Consider the following 13160-nt stretch of genomic DNA (forward strand, 5'->3'; position numbering starts at 1 on the left):
TTCAAACTTTCCGTGATCTATTAAATATTCACCACTCGTACCACTTATTTCCACAAGAAATCATCCAAACAAATTCACCCTCGAAGCCTCCATCCATCAAGAAACGAGTCATTAAAACAGAGCAATGTATCAATGCCATAAACACAACGCTCTCCCATACGCTGAACCACAGCTCCAACCCCTTCGCCACAACAGAACACCCCTAACTGACCGCTACAACCCACCTACCCCTACGATCACCCCATTCCAAGCTCACCTCAGAATTTACCGAATCTACCTCATTACCAAGCATCATCCGCAAGAACGAGTATCCCCGTTCGAAAAATCGCAATCTTGTCTCGAAATCAATCCAAAGGTACATCGTTTTGCCATTAAACGAAGTCACGTCGGCGGTGCATCGGGTGTTGGAGAAGAGGGGTGAGACCGAGGGAAGGCGAGAAAGTGGCGCCAGTGTTTTCCCTCTTATGCAAAGCTGGCCACTTCTTGCCCCTCGTTGTCGATCCGTGCAACGAGGCTGACGCAGCTAGCCGCCGGAAAGGGGATGAAAAAGCGGTAGTGGTGGCTGCAGGATCACGTGGGCGTGCACTCGCTACGTATCGTCAGCCATCTTGCCGGTTTTAAAGGCTTCCCGGGGGCTCCGGGCAAAGATAACCGGAACTGGCCGCCTCGTTAAATCCACGTTAAAAAAGGGCGTTTGATGCGGAAAGGTAGAAAAAGGAGTCACAGGGTGGATACTGTGTTGCACACAGGCTTCCCATCCTGTCTCCGCCGTGAAATTTTTATTTACGACCGAAGGTTTCTGAAACGGGACACTGGCGATGTAAGGTTAAAGAATGTTCAGGCAACTTGCACAGTGTTTCGTTACTGAAAGAAAGTGTACAACAAAGAGTAGAAAATTGGGAGATGATAATGAGTTACGTTGGAGGTACGGCGGTAACGAGATTGGATATAGAGGTGAGCATCGAACTATTTTTGGCTGGGTGTTAATGGGTTGTGCATTTTGATTGATGTGGTTTTGCGAAGATAGAGTCTGCGGTTGTTTCAGTAGGTGGTTGTAAATTCTATTGTTGTTGCAGGATTTAATGGGGGTGATTAAGTGGTAAATAGTTGTGTGTGGTAATTGGAAATTTGATTGAAGTTTTGGTTCGTTGGTTGACACAGCCGTGTCAAATTTCTGTATTATGCTTAAATTAATTGATGCGGAAAATTACGTAGTTAGTATTTATTGCATCATCTATTTTATCTATCACGGGGATAACGCGCTTTGTAAACTGCACTGAGGTGTAATTCCCGAATAAATCACAATCCCAAATAATTTGACGAGGTACATATTATTTATTTTATCCGTATATAGTTTAAAATATGTTCGTTTCAAAATGTATGAAAGTAAAAAAAATTACATATTTCATTAATAAATTCTACGATTGTCTTCAGATTATCGCGATAAATTTTTTAATACTGAAACTTCTAACGAAGTGCCTTCGAAAGATAAATAAACTTTAAAGTTCCCGAGGAACCTTTAAAAAATCAAACGAAAAATTTTGAAATATAATATCATATCGATGAAATTGATTCCAACTTTCCTGGAATTTCATTCCCCAATCATCGTAAATGAATCTCAAATAAAAAGGCTGGAATCACAAAATACCGGGTATCGCGTAGCTCCTTCCTTTCGTTAAGTAAACGCCTCGCAAGGATCGCGTCTCGGATCGTTGAATTATGAATGAGGATAAATTGAACGAATCCTGCCGTGTGCTTTCTGCTACGAAAGAAAGCGGACTTCGTTGTCTGCTTTACGAAAACACGACTTTCCAACGAGGAGACCAGCGATCACGTAACTCTATTTCTGTTCATGTGCATTCTACATTCATTATTCCTAAATTACATTTCCAATATGCCGTATCTCCGAATAAAAATATTAATAATAAAAAAAATGAAGAAAAAACATGTATAGTTTATATTTAAAAATACTTTTTGTTCAGTTAGAAAGAAATCCTACCATCAGTCTCACCCTTTACTAGAACTACTTTCTTAATAAGTTAAATAACTTATTTTCATAACAAGAACCTTACAAAGAGAACTGTATTGTAATTGTAACAAGAACAAACATGGTCGAGAGACAAGAAACTTATTGTTAATAGAGTTACGGTACAACTTTCTTATATTATCTTCATCGATTCGAACCAACTCTACCATTTATACCATTTTATACTAACCATTCGTTTAATATACTGTCATTAACATTCGAGACAAGAACGACAAATGAGAAAGACCTAAGAATAAAAAAGAGAAAAATTAAAACATTCATCGCTAGATATAATCGAAAGAAGTAATTTTGACACGATCAATCGCAAACTGCAACCCTGCGCGACGTGTCTTTCGCAAACAAGGTGTTCAAACGAAGTTGCTCGCGACATTTTGCTCTCGCGATACAAACGAGCCCGCGGGATGCTCAACAACCGCGGTATTTTCTTCCCCTGTGTCTCCTTGGCGTCTTCCTCTACTTTTCTCGCTGCAGAAATGCCCCTGTTGGATGTAGAACAGGGGGCTGAAGGGTGGCGTTGAGGATTCGCTGCATGGGTTGAGCGACGCTCGTCGCAGTCTCATATTTTACGACTGTTTAAAGTGTTCTGCAAGCCATAACTTTGCATTTGCCGGCTCTAACTCACGTTGCCCTCTCCTGACGTCTGCGAACTTCCACGGAAGCCGCTTCCGGTCCGTGATTTCTTTCGCGGTTCTTTGAACTCGCACGCCTTGGATTTCGAAACACTTGCGGTTGTTTATTTTCTCGCTTAAACTCGCAGCTACCACTTTTTATTCTTGTTAGTGACTTTCTCAAATGCCTGAAGTCTAAATATCATTTTAGACTATTTTCAAAGTTTCACGTACACTGGTTTAGAAAAGTATTCGCACGATTAGTATGGAAAATATTTATATGTTGTGTGTATTATCCATATGAAACATTTTGAAATTTCATCAGTACTATAATGAGGCACGATTGTCATATTAGTTAAATTCAAAATCAATCTGGAAATGTATATAGAAATTACAGGATCAAATGAAATTCAACATGCACCAGTTTCATAGGACAACCAAATTTCGAATCCACCCCATTACGATATCCACTATAAATAATAATTTTTAACAATACCGTTAAAAAATACACTATCAACAACTAAATATAAACCAATCCAACATCCGTCAATTTCGATATCATTCCCCGAACACCCATTAACTTCACTAAACCTACCAGACTAGAAACCATACCAACTCCCAATCGTATCAGCAAAAATAACAAACAACAAAAAATATCACGTATTTTCCTTTATTCCCCAAACGCATCAGAAAGAAAAAATGCCTCAAAGGGGTTTTCCAAACCGATCGATATCGAACGACTTCGTTCATCACATCGTTTTCAGTAGCGTGTCCCGCGTGCCCACGCAGTTTCATCCCCCGTTTTCTCGGCGGACCTTCGTAGCCCGACAGATTCGAGGTTCGGTCGTGCAGGAAATAGCCCGGCCTTGACCTTTAACCGTCATCTCACGTTCTGGCTCTTAAGGGTGTCCGGAGGTGGTAGAAACGAGGGGAACGAAAGGGTGGAAGGACAAGGGGTGAGGATGCAACCCCATTTATCGATTCGAGCACAGCGTAAAGCTGGCTCTTCTCTTCTGGAACTGTCGAGCAGCCGATTTTTAAACGTATTTCGGAAGGGTGGCAAGGTCGTCGTCAACCATCGTACCGCAGCGGGAAAATACGAACCGCCATGCCCTTCGACTCGGGATTTAACCCCTCGAGCCGAATGTAATCTAACGCGACGTGAAATATTCATCCCCGTTGAGACGGTAATTTCCAGCCCTTTGGAATTTTAACTTTCACCCCGCGGAGAGGAAAGGCTTGCAGGCAGGAAGATTGCTCGACGGTCAATTCAAACGGATCGTCTCCTTGACCAAGGTTAGACACTTTCACTTGCACATTTTAAAGAGCCGGCAAGGACGAGACCTTTCGTATTTTTAGGCGGAATGTTTACGAAATGCGAACGAGTTTCACAAGGATTTATATATAGCTTGACTTCTGTGTCACATTATGAACGATCATCGTTTTTCATATAATTAATACAAACAAATCTTTCAAGTATAATGTCGATTACCAAACTCCTTCGAAACTACCCCAAAGAAATATTTCAGTATTATTTGCTGTTATTAACTGTTATTAAAAATTTCATATTCATCTTATTACTCATAACGCTTACCAGCAACTGTTTTATTGTATCACTGCACTGATATTAAATAGTAAAATTACTCCACCTTGATTCCTAGTATCCAAATTAAAATAAAACGTTATATTCGATTATATGTATAGCGACTCCTTTATTTTAGAAACAAAGAAAATTATGCGTATAGATCGCCAGCAATATCTAGGAACTAACAAAATTTCCTTAACTCTAACAGAAGCTTCTGTCCGCAAAAACTTCAAACTACAATGCTCGCCACCTCAGGATTTCTTCTCCTCTCTCATCCTCGAACTGTGCGAAAAACTCGAATAAATTAAAACCATTAATCCTGCTGACAAGCAACAACGGATGAATAATCGATAAAATGAAACTCAGTAGGAAGAAAGAAATCTGGAATAGTGGTGTAGGATAACGAGGGCGGAATTTTCCATATTTTATTCGAACGAACGAGCGTGGGTGGTCGAATAGTCGCCGCTTCATTTGCACGCAGAAACTGCGCCCGTGTGCATCCGTTATGCGCATAACTAAACCGGTCGCACTTGGTGCCGCGGGTTGGAAGCGCCATACCGGAAGTTTGCCAATTAATCTACAGGCGACTCGTTCAAACGCGGCCGCTGCACGATCACCGATAACATTATTCGCTGGCGATACACGCGCTCGTTTTATCGCGCGTTTATTTACTTTCGGGCAGCGATGCGATCGCCTCGATTGTTGAATCCAATCGACAACCGACCGGTATCGCCCCCGCTTCCCTTGGTGTATTCGTTCGATCTCTCTTGTGAAAAATTGTACGAATTTCCTTTTTCTCCCTTGCTTTATTTTTTTTTTTTTTTGTCCGTGTTTGGTTTGTTGCCATTTCTTTTATTTGGTTTCGTTCTGTTTTACGCGACGCGATACGGGCAGAAGGGGGTGGCTTCGCTGGAAATTCGCCTGCGTTTGATGGAAAAGTAATGGAAAAATAAATTTATTAAAAAAGTACATGTTGGATGATTCTGATTGTGTTCCAGTGGAGATTGGCGGTGTATTTAAAATGTTATATTATAACAAATGGAAGATTCTTTTCATAAATGAAACTGGGAATCATGGGAAAGTTCCTAATAACTAAACTGCGAATTTCTATGCATTTATGAATAATTGGAAGTTGCAAAAATCCATACAATATAAATAAATACACACACACATACATATAACAATATAAATATGCAAGAATAAGTAAAATATCCAAAATAAAGTATTTATTACGTATTTGCTAGATAAGATAAATTTCTATTTAAATTTCATTTCAAGTTTATCAATAACAAAATTCAAAGAAATTAGAAAAACGTCATGTCTGTTAATTTTATTAATGCATAATTTATTTAATGCATATTGCATTATTATCAATTTTCATTTTAAATGAAACGACGAAAAAATATTCATTGCCGAGCAATACGTATAATTGCACAATATTATGCAATATTATTGATCAAGATTAAATATTATTGGATGCAACGTAATTAAGCCAGTAATATTACATCGTTTAATATTTTGCAAATTTGATAGTATGGTTGGCATTATTGTTTCACACCTAACGTCGTTACAGTTGTCACGTGCAATCCCAATACGTACGATATAAAATAACAATTAGCAAAATATTTCATCTCGTTATAAGGCACAATATTAGAATATTTAATATACACATATATTGGACAATTTATTACAGTGACCAATAACATTTAACAATTTCATATCAATACTGCTATTGAAGCTTAATATCCCCTATAATCTTCATAGACACTTCAAATTGTTAAATTTTGTAGGAATTTTATGGATAATTCATCGTTTAATATCATTTCATCGATTACTTTTGTACAAAACATGTTCTTAGTATTAGAGTTACCCAAACCTGAAAAATTATATTAATCAAGCGTTCCACTTCTACCACGTTTCAGTGGAATGTTCCTAAAGAAATAGAAACTTTCTACTCAAATTAAAAATTCTTCAAATACGTTCTAAATCACAATTTATACAAACAGATATAGTCAAAGATCCATTGTTCAACGACCCTAATTACGTCTAACAATCGAAAAACGCTCGTGTATCGTTCACCCTAATCCACGCAGCTTTCTTCAAAAATTATCTCTGTAATAAAGTCTTAATCGCCATCCACCCCAAAAATCCTTATCGTACAACCCTTACAACGAACCACTAAAATCAAAACCAGGGGTCCGCGAATCATCCACGAGGAACAAATCCAGATCATTGTCTTGTGGAAAGAAAACGTCTTGATGGGGGGACCGAAGACAAAGTCCGCCTGGAAAAGAGCATTCTGGAGGGGTTCAACGATTATCCAGCGGCTGAAAAGGGGGAGCTAAAGCCATGAATACTAAAGGCACGTTATTAATACCATCTGGCAAAGTCACCGCGATATTAGGAGGGCCGCTTATAGCGGCGTTTTAGCGTGGCCGGTTTATTATAGAGATCGTTTCTAGAGAAAAGAAAGCGGACGCGGACTGGGCGAGAAAACGCAGAGGAAGAAGAAGAAGGGGCCTAATGGTGGAAACCAGGAACGCGCCTGGCTATCCTGGTAATGGAGCCCACCGGTCGCCATTATAATAATCGTAAATGCGAAACTACGGCAGCGTGTCGCTCCTCCTCTCGAAGAGCAGCCTACGAGTTTCTTTAAGGTAATAAGAACGACGATATTGGCCTTTTGCCTGGTTATCCCCTCTTTCAATTCGTAAGCTGGCGAGTAAAGCACGTTGGATATTGTTATTTATATGTAAATGTTATAAGATGATTTGCTATGTTGTTAGAATATAAGAATTCTCTGGTGTATAAACATATTTGATTACAGACGTGCATTCAGCTATTGACATGTAAGTGTTGTAGTTATTGGAGTGTCGAGTAAGTTGGATTTTTGAGTCTTGTCTGATAAACACGAATAGATGAATGAATGAATGATCGACAGATTTGAATGTAGCTATTGATATGCGAGTTTCATAGTAGGTGCACATTGGAAACATTGAATGAATTAGAAGGTATAGATTGTTTAGTTTGGTAGGATCGTTAAGGGTGAATGGATGAATGATTACAAAATTTGAGGACATGAGTGATTAGGTGTTTGATACTGTATATCGTTAGAAAGTTAGCTAGTGAGACGATGCAAGGGCAAGAAATATGCTCTAATTACCTTTCGTCTGATCTGTAGATGCAGATTCGTAGATACGTACGTACTAATTTACATTAAACTCGTATGTCTCATTTTCAAGATTACGTCGCTAAATGCTTCCATTAATCCACATTTTAACCAGCAAAAGTACGTACGACGAAACAATTGTTTCGATAATGGCAATTTCAAATGTTTCTATAAAGTCGAATTTAAGTTAAAACTATATGCATTATAACTAAGATACGATATTCAATTATAATTTAACATCTCGTGATTCATTTAAAAAATAGCCATAGCAAGGTTAGAACATTTTTCACTGAAACATCAACTTCTGACCTCGAAATCTCTCGAGCACGATATTTCAATATGGGAACGAAAGAAAAGGCAAAGCACCTACTACAAGAACTAAGAGTCGTTAAAACAAAAACACGTATTACAATGCTTATACGTTAAAGATACGCCTGGGAACGAGCAAAATTTCAGTTCTTTTTTTTACGCTGCAATTGTAAAGGAGGGCTGACTTTAAATAAGCAGCATCTCGACAAAGACAAAAAAATTTCGTTCTCTGGGCGAACGCTGATGAGCTGCTCCGACATTGCCGCCTTTGTCGCATTTTATACTTTTCATTCGCTTTTCAGCCACCTTTCCTTTCGCCCTCGTTCACGTCTTCCGCCAGCTTCTTTCACACACGCTCACGGTGCCTGCGTTTTCAGCATTACGGAGTTTCTAGACCAATCTGGCAATCTATTGTAGTCTACTTACGTTTCGTTGCACACGTAACGTTCGGACTTAGTTCACGGTTTACCTCCACGTTCTTGTTCGTATGCTGCTTGCGTTCGTTTCTGTCGCGTATCGCGTGATTTCTTTCAATACTCATTGAGGTCTCCAGCGTTGACAGTCGTCTATCATTCTATATGAAAATGCTAATGGAACTGTTATGAATTTGATTGCAAAGGAGATTGATGCGTAGCTGACAGTATTTAAAGATCACATAAATAGATAATCTTGCGAAGATTTTATTGTGTTCACAGTCACGTACAATATAAAAGGGTAGATTTAAGAATAAACTAAAAAGATATAGTTTCTATGAACATTGAGTAATTGTAAAGCTTAATAATCGTGAAATACCTTTGTTCATCTTTACCATTGCATTAGAAAGATATGCAGAGAAAATATGTTTGATTACCAACTGCTTTATGTTCTCTCTCCCAGATCTGCTTGCTTTTAATTACCGTTTAAGAATAATAATTTAAGCTCTTCTTAAAGATCACTATGATATTTCTATGATGTTTAAATTACAACAATTTTGGTCGCGTTTACAATTTTTTTGACGGAATTTTGTAAAATGTTTGCTATTTTAGTAGACTTTTTGTGTCTTAATAAAATAACAGATAAATTACCTTCTAATAATATCACATTCGTACAACTTCTTCATTATTTCATCGTTCGTCTCTTGGTGAGCCAAAAAAGTTTATAACTCCAAATTTTTAAAGCAATGATAGCAGATTATGACTAATTTGGAACAGACCCACGTATTACTGGCATATGGCCAATTTCATTCCTTTGCCCTATGCTATTGTTCGTTATTCGAAACAAATAAATTTCAAATAGTTATCACTGTTATTCGTTACAGAGTACTCGAAGTAATTACTTCGAGCGCCATAGCGAAGGATACAACCAGCACCAACTGCTCCTCCATAAAGTAACCTGCAAAAAAATAGGAAGAAAAATTCTTCCACCTTCTGCCTTACTCGGTAGCCAGCCAGAGATAAATGAAAACGTTTAACATAACGTTCTCATTCCAGGTGAAATTCTTCTTGTCGACTTTTATTAGTTCATCCCCCGTTCAGAGCCGACGTGGCTTCTCAACCCGCTTACGCCTATGCCAAGACTATCGAGACGATTCTCTTCCGTCAGCTCGTCTCTAAACTAAGTGATACGCGACCATAAAGCTGCTCTAGCGGGAACACGCAAAATAAACGTGCCCCGGGTCTCGTGACGCAAATTGCACCATCTTCCCTCGGGAGAAATGATCCATTCAGGATAGAGAATCGATATTCCAGCTCGTTCCGGCGCAATGTCGATTTTATGACTTAGTAAAAGACGAAGATTCGAAAGCTCGGATTCCGGCCGATTCGTCGAGATCTTTTATGAACGTTACCACCGCGAAATCATGACCAGACCACCTCACTCTGAATCGACACACATACGCGTTGCAAGGAAGTCACGCAATCTTGCAGAAGTTTCTCTGAATCCGTTGCATCGCCTTTCATTCTGAACTCGATTGGCCGAGCGAATTTTTCGTTTGCTTTATCGTCACGCGAACATGCTTCGGGGAAATGCTTCTCTTGACCTGAATCCGGCTCGAAAAACATCGAAGTTTCGGATGATTTTCGAATAATCGAGGCTGGAATCGATTTGGTGGAAGAAGCTTTGAGCTGGATGCGAATTTTACTTTGGATTTCAATCATTGGTTGAATGGTTTAAAATAGAATGTGTTGGGATAAAGCGATGAAAAATGTGTCAAATAGAATATTGTAATAGAGGAAGAATAAATATGTTTATGCGAATTCATACTCTTATAAACACAATTAAAGAAATAGAATTTGGGCAGAGATCTGTTCAACATTTTAAAATGTAACTTGTATTTATTTTATATTAATCACCTACGTTTAGGATTCAAACTCGTTCTCATTTCGGCAAGTAAAAAGACTTTGAATGACTTGGAGACGACTTTAACGTGAAATTGAAATGAAAACTCACAATGAATCAGGGAACATCCATTTGTTTATATCGTTGGTTTTAGAAGGAGTAATGTCAGGAACGATTGACATTTAAACAAATTTAGCGGCAGCTGAAACATTTAACGTTAATTATAGCACGCTTTGTAATCTCGAGAGTGCATCTTCAACGGAGTGCTCAACTAATTTAACTCGAACAGCGTACTATACCTGGGGGATTAGTACAAATTCGACACTCGAAACGAAAAGGTCACTTGAATCATAACACGGGGGAAGCAAACGATCCTAAAAAGCATAAAAAAATATATGAATGTCATCTGTGATTGCTTGTATAGGTGGGCGCTTATGTTCCATTTTAGCGAATGGCTGGCGAATGGCCACTCTTATCAGTAAATATAAAAAGACTATGAACGGCAGGTAAATAAAATGCGCGTCACAAAAAGGACCACCCACTTTTATTGGCATATTTACGATGTACAAAATTGCCATAAGAATATAATGAAAAGCAAATAGCTATTTGGCTTCATCGGCGCACTCGTGAAAGATATCGCGACACGATTAAAAAATGATAAAACGAGGCGAAACAAAGCCCGAGTTTATCCTACTTTTATATTTATCACCTCGCAGGCAAACTGCGTCGACTCCGTTAAAAACTGATAAAACCGAAAATGTATCACGGAAAACGTTGCACTAACGTCACGCCTGTTCTTTTTACCAAAAATCTAATAACTTCATCAAACAAAGCGGTAAAACGCAAATACTGGAATTTAGAATAGTGTTTTCAGCGTTAAAAATACAATACCAGCGCAGTAGTAAACGGTATACAGAATACTATAGTATGTATAGTAACAACATTTCGGTCATTGAAAATACAGCATTAATTAATTTAACATAGTATCGAGTGCCAGAAATACGAGTAGCAATACCGCCTGCGATATTAAAAACACAATACCACGAAGTACAATATAGAATATGTTACAGTACACTATTAAATACTAATATTTCAAATAATAATTATGTACATATTCCTTTGCATTATATGTTATAAATAATAATAATAACTTGCTTACCTAACACAACTTCCTAACTCTCAATAGCAAAACCTCAAACGTATAAATCTAAAACGTATAAATCCGAAACGTATAATTTTCCATTCCCCGTATAACAATTCTGGAAAACTACCCTACACAGCAATCGAACCACAAACAACCCTCCTTACAAACTTCTGCCGCAATCGTTTTCCTAACTCAAAGAAAATATCCTTACACCTATTCGAAAGCACGAACGACTGTAACAAAACGAATCGGAACAACATCAAAATAATAAAGGCGAAAAGAAACAAAACGGGAAAAGAATAAAAACAGAGGCAATGGAGAACGAGAAGTAACGAGTCCTTCTCTTTAACAAAGGCAGGTCGTCTCCACGCTTGTTTACTACCACCCTCGCCGGCGACCTGGCAAAAGTCGAGCTCGTGGGACAATCGCGATCGATGTACGCCACCCCCGCCATCCCTCGTCATTCTCGTAGCCCGTTGGTATTTTTCTCCGCGTGCCCCGCAGCTGGCTCGTGACCTAATTCGTGGTAGTAGGCGAGCGTGCTTTCTACGTATCACGCGAACGCCACCCCTATATCCCCTTCTCAGCCCTCCCTCGTCGTCGTTGTTAGGGGGTGCGCGCAGCGGCAACTCAACGGGGCGTTTTCATCATCCCTCCGAGCGAGATCCAACTGGAAAGAAACGGCGGAGAAGAACCGTGACGGACTAACGGAAGAAGCTGCATTACCGGGATAATCCTTTCTGCGAAAGGGTTGAACCCGCTGCTGGCATGGATTAATAATATCCGAAAGGAGAAGATCCTGCTCGTCGATTCACGTCCGCGTGTTCTTTTCACGATCACATCGGCAACCTTCGACGGGCCTCTTTCTGAAGCTTTTTCTTTTGACGAATGAAGGTCTTAGGCAGGGATTCCAGAGGGATGCGATCTCGCGTAAAAGAGATGGCGAGTTGATGGGGAAGGAAGAAAATATGATTTCGATTTTCGGAGCTTTATGGGGCCACTGTATGGAAACTCTGATAATTACGCGTGAAATTGGAATTATTCACTGTAAAAATCGTATAATTTTCTAAAATTGTGTAATTTTCTAGAATTATACAAAATTTAATATTTGTTTCCGGGTTTTGGGAATATTATTTAGAATATAGTTCTCGTTTGGATTCGTCAGAAATATTTGTTATTCTCAATAAAACTCCTAAGAAACGATTTAAATTGATAACTCGTTGGTCCCATCTTTTATTACTGGTATAATAGAAATTTTTGCTTCTAGGTTTTGAAAATTCTATAGTTCTCGTTAAGGTTGATTACAATCGGCACTAAAGGCATCGATAGTGAAACTGTACTGCAGCATTCATTATAAAAATTGCATGTACGGTTGTTTTGAATACATTGAGTCCGAAACTCAAAGTTCCACGCTGCAATACCAAAAGAGAAAGTCAAATATCTTCAAAGATCTTCGAAAACCCTCGAGGCTATCGAAATAACTTGAAAACTACTCTCCCATTGAAATTGCGAGCCACTCGCTTAAGTTTGAGCTATGATAACGAAAAACAAACAAGACCTAAGCGAAAAGTTCAAAAAATACCATTTTACCGATTTACCGTGAAAGAGTTGGAGAAAGACGATGAAAAATCGAAGAAAATAGTGATACCGCGAAGCGTTAAACTTCGCTAAACCATTCAGCCCGCTCTCTGTTCCCGTTTCCACCTCCCTCTCCCTCCCTATCTTCGACTGAAAAAGGGGTATAATCCGACGTCGGTTGCGTGAATCGTCCGCTACAGTGTGCGCGTACAAGCGCCGAGTCTCCATCGTAGCTTTCGGGAAGGGAGAAAAGCTGCAGAGATTAAGCTCTTGTTACCGTTGGGCGAGGGTAGCACGGTGAGGGCGGGGGGTGGCAATTCTTTTTCATACTCACGAATGTGCCGTGTCCCGCCAGGCAGAAAGAGTATCGTTTGTTCGCGAACGCTGCGTCCGGAACGGTCGGG

The 13160-nt window shown here is 39.2% G+C and overlaps 1 long non-coding RNA gene across 1 annotated transcript in view; it reads right to left on the reverse strand.

The window, feature by feature from the left end:
- LOC117209165 overlaps nt 1–13160 on the reverse strand; it is a 117427-nt gene that overhangs the window by 88900 nt on the left and 15367 nt on the right. The gene's annotated exons all lie outside the window — the stretch shown is intronic.

The sequence above is a fragment of the Bombus bifarius genome, unplaced genomic scaffold (genome assembly GCF_011952205.1).
Source record: "Bombus bifarius isolate JDL3187 unplaced genomic scaffold, Bbif_JDL3187 scf7180000008166, whole genome shotgun sequence".
In the NCBI taxonomy this organism is placed as follows: domain Eukaryota; kingdom Metazoa; phylum Arthropoda; class Insecta; order Hymenoptera; family Apidae; genus Bombus; species Bombus bifarius.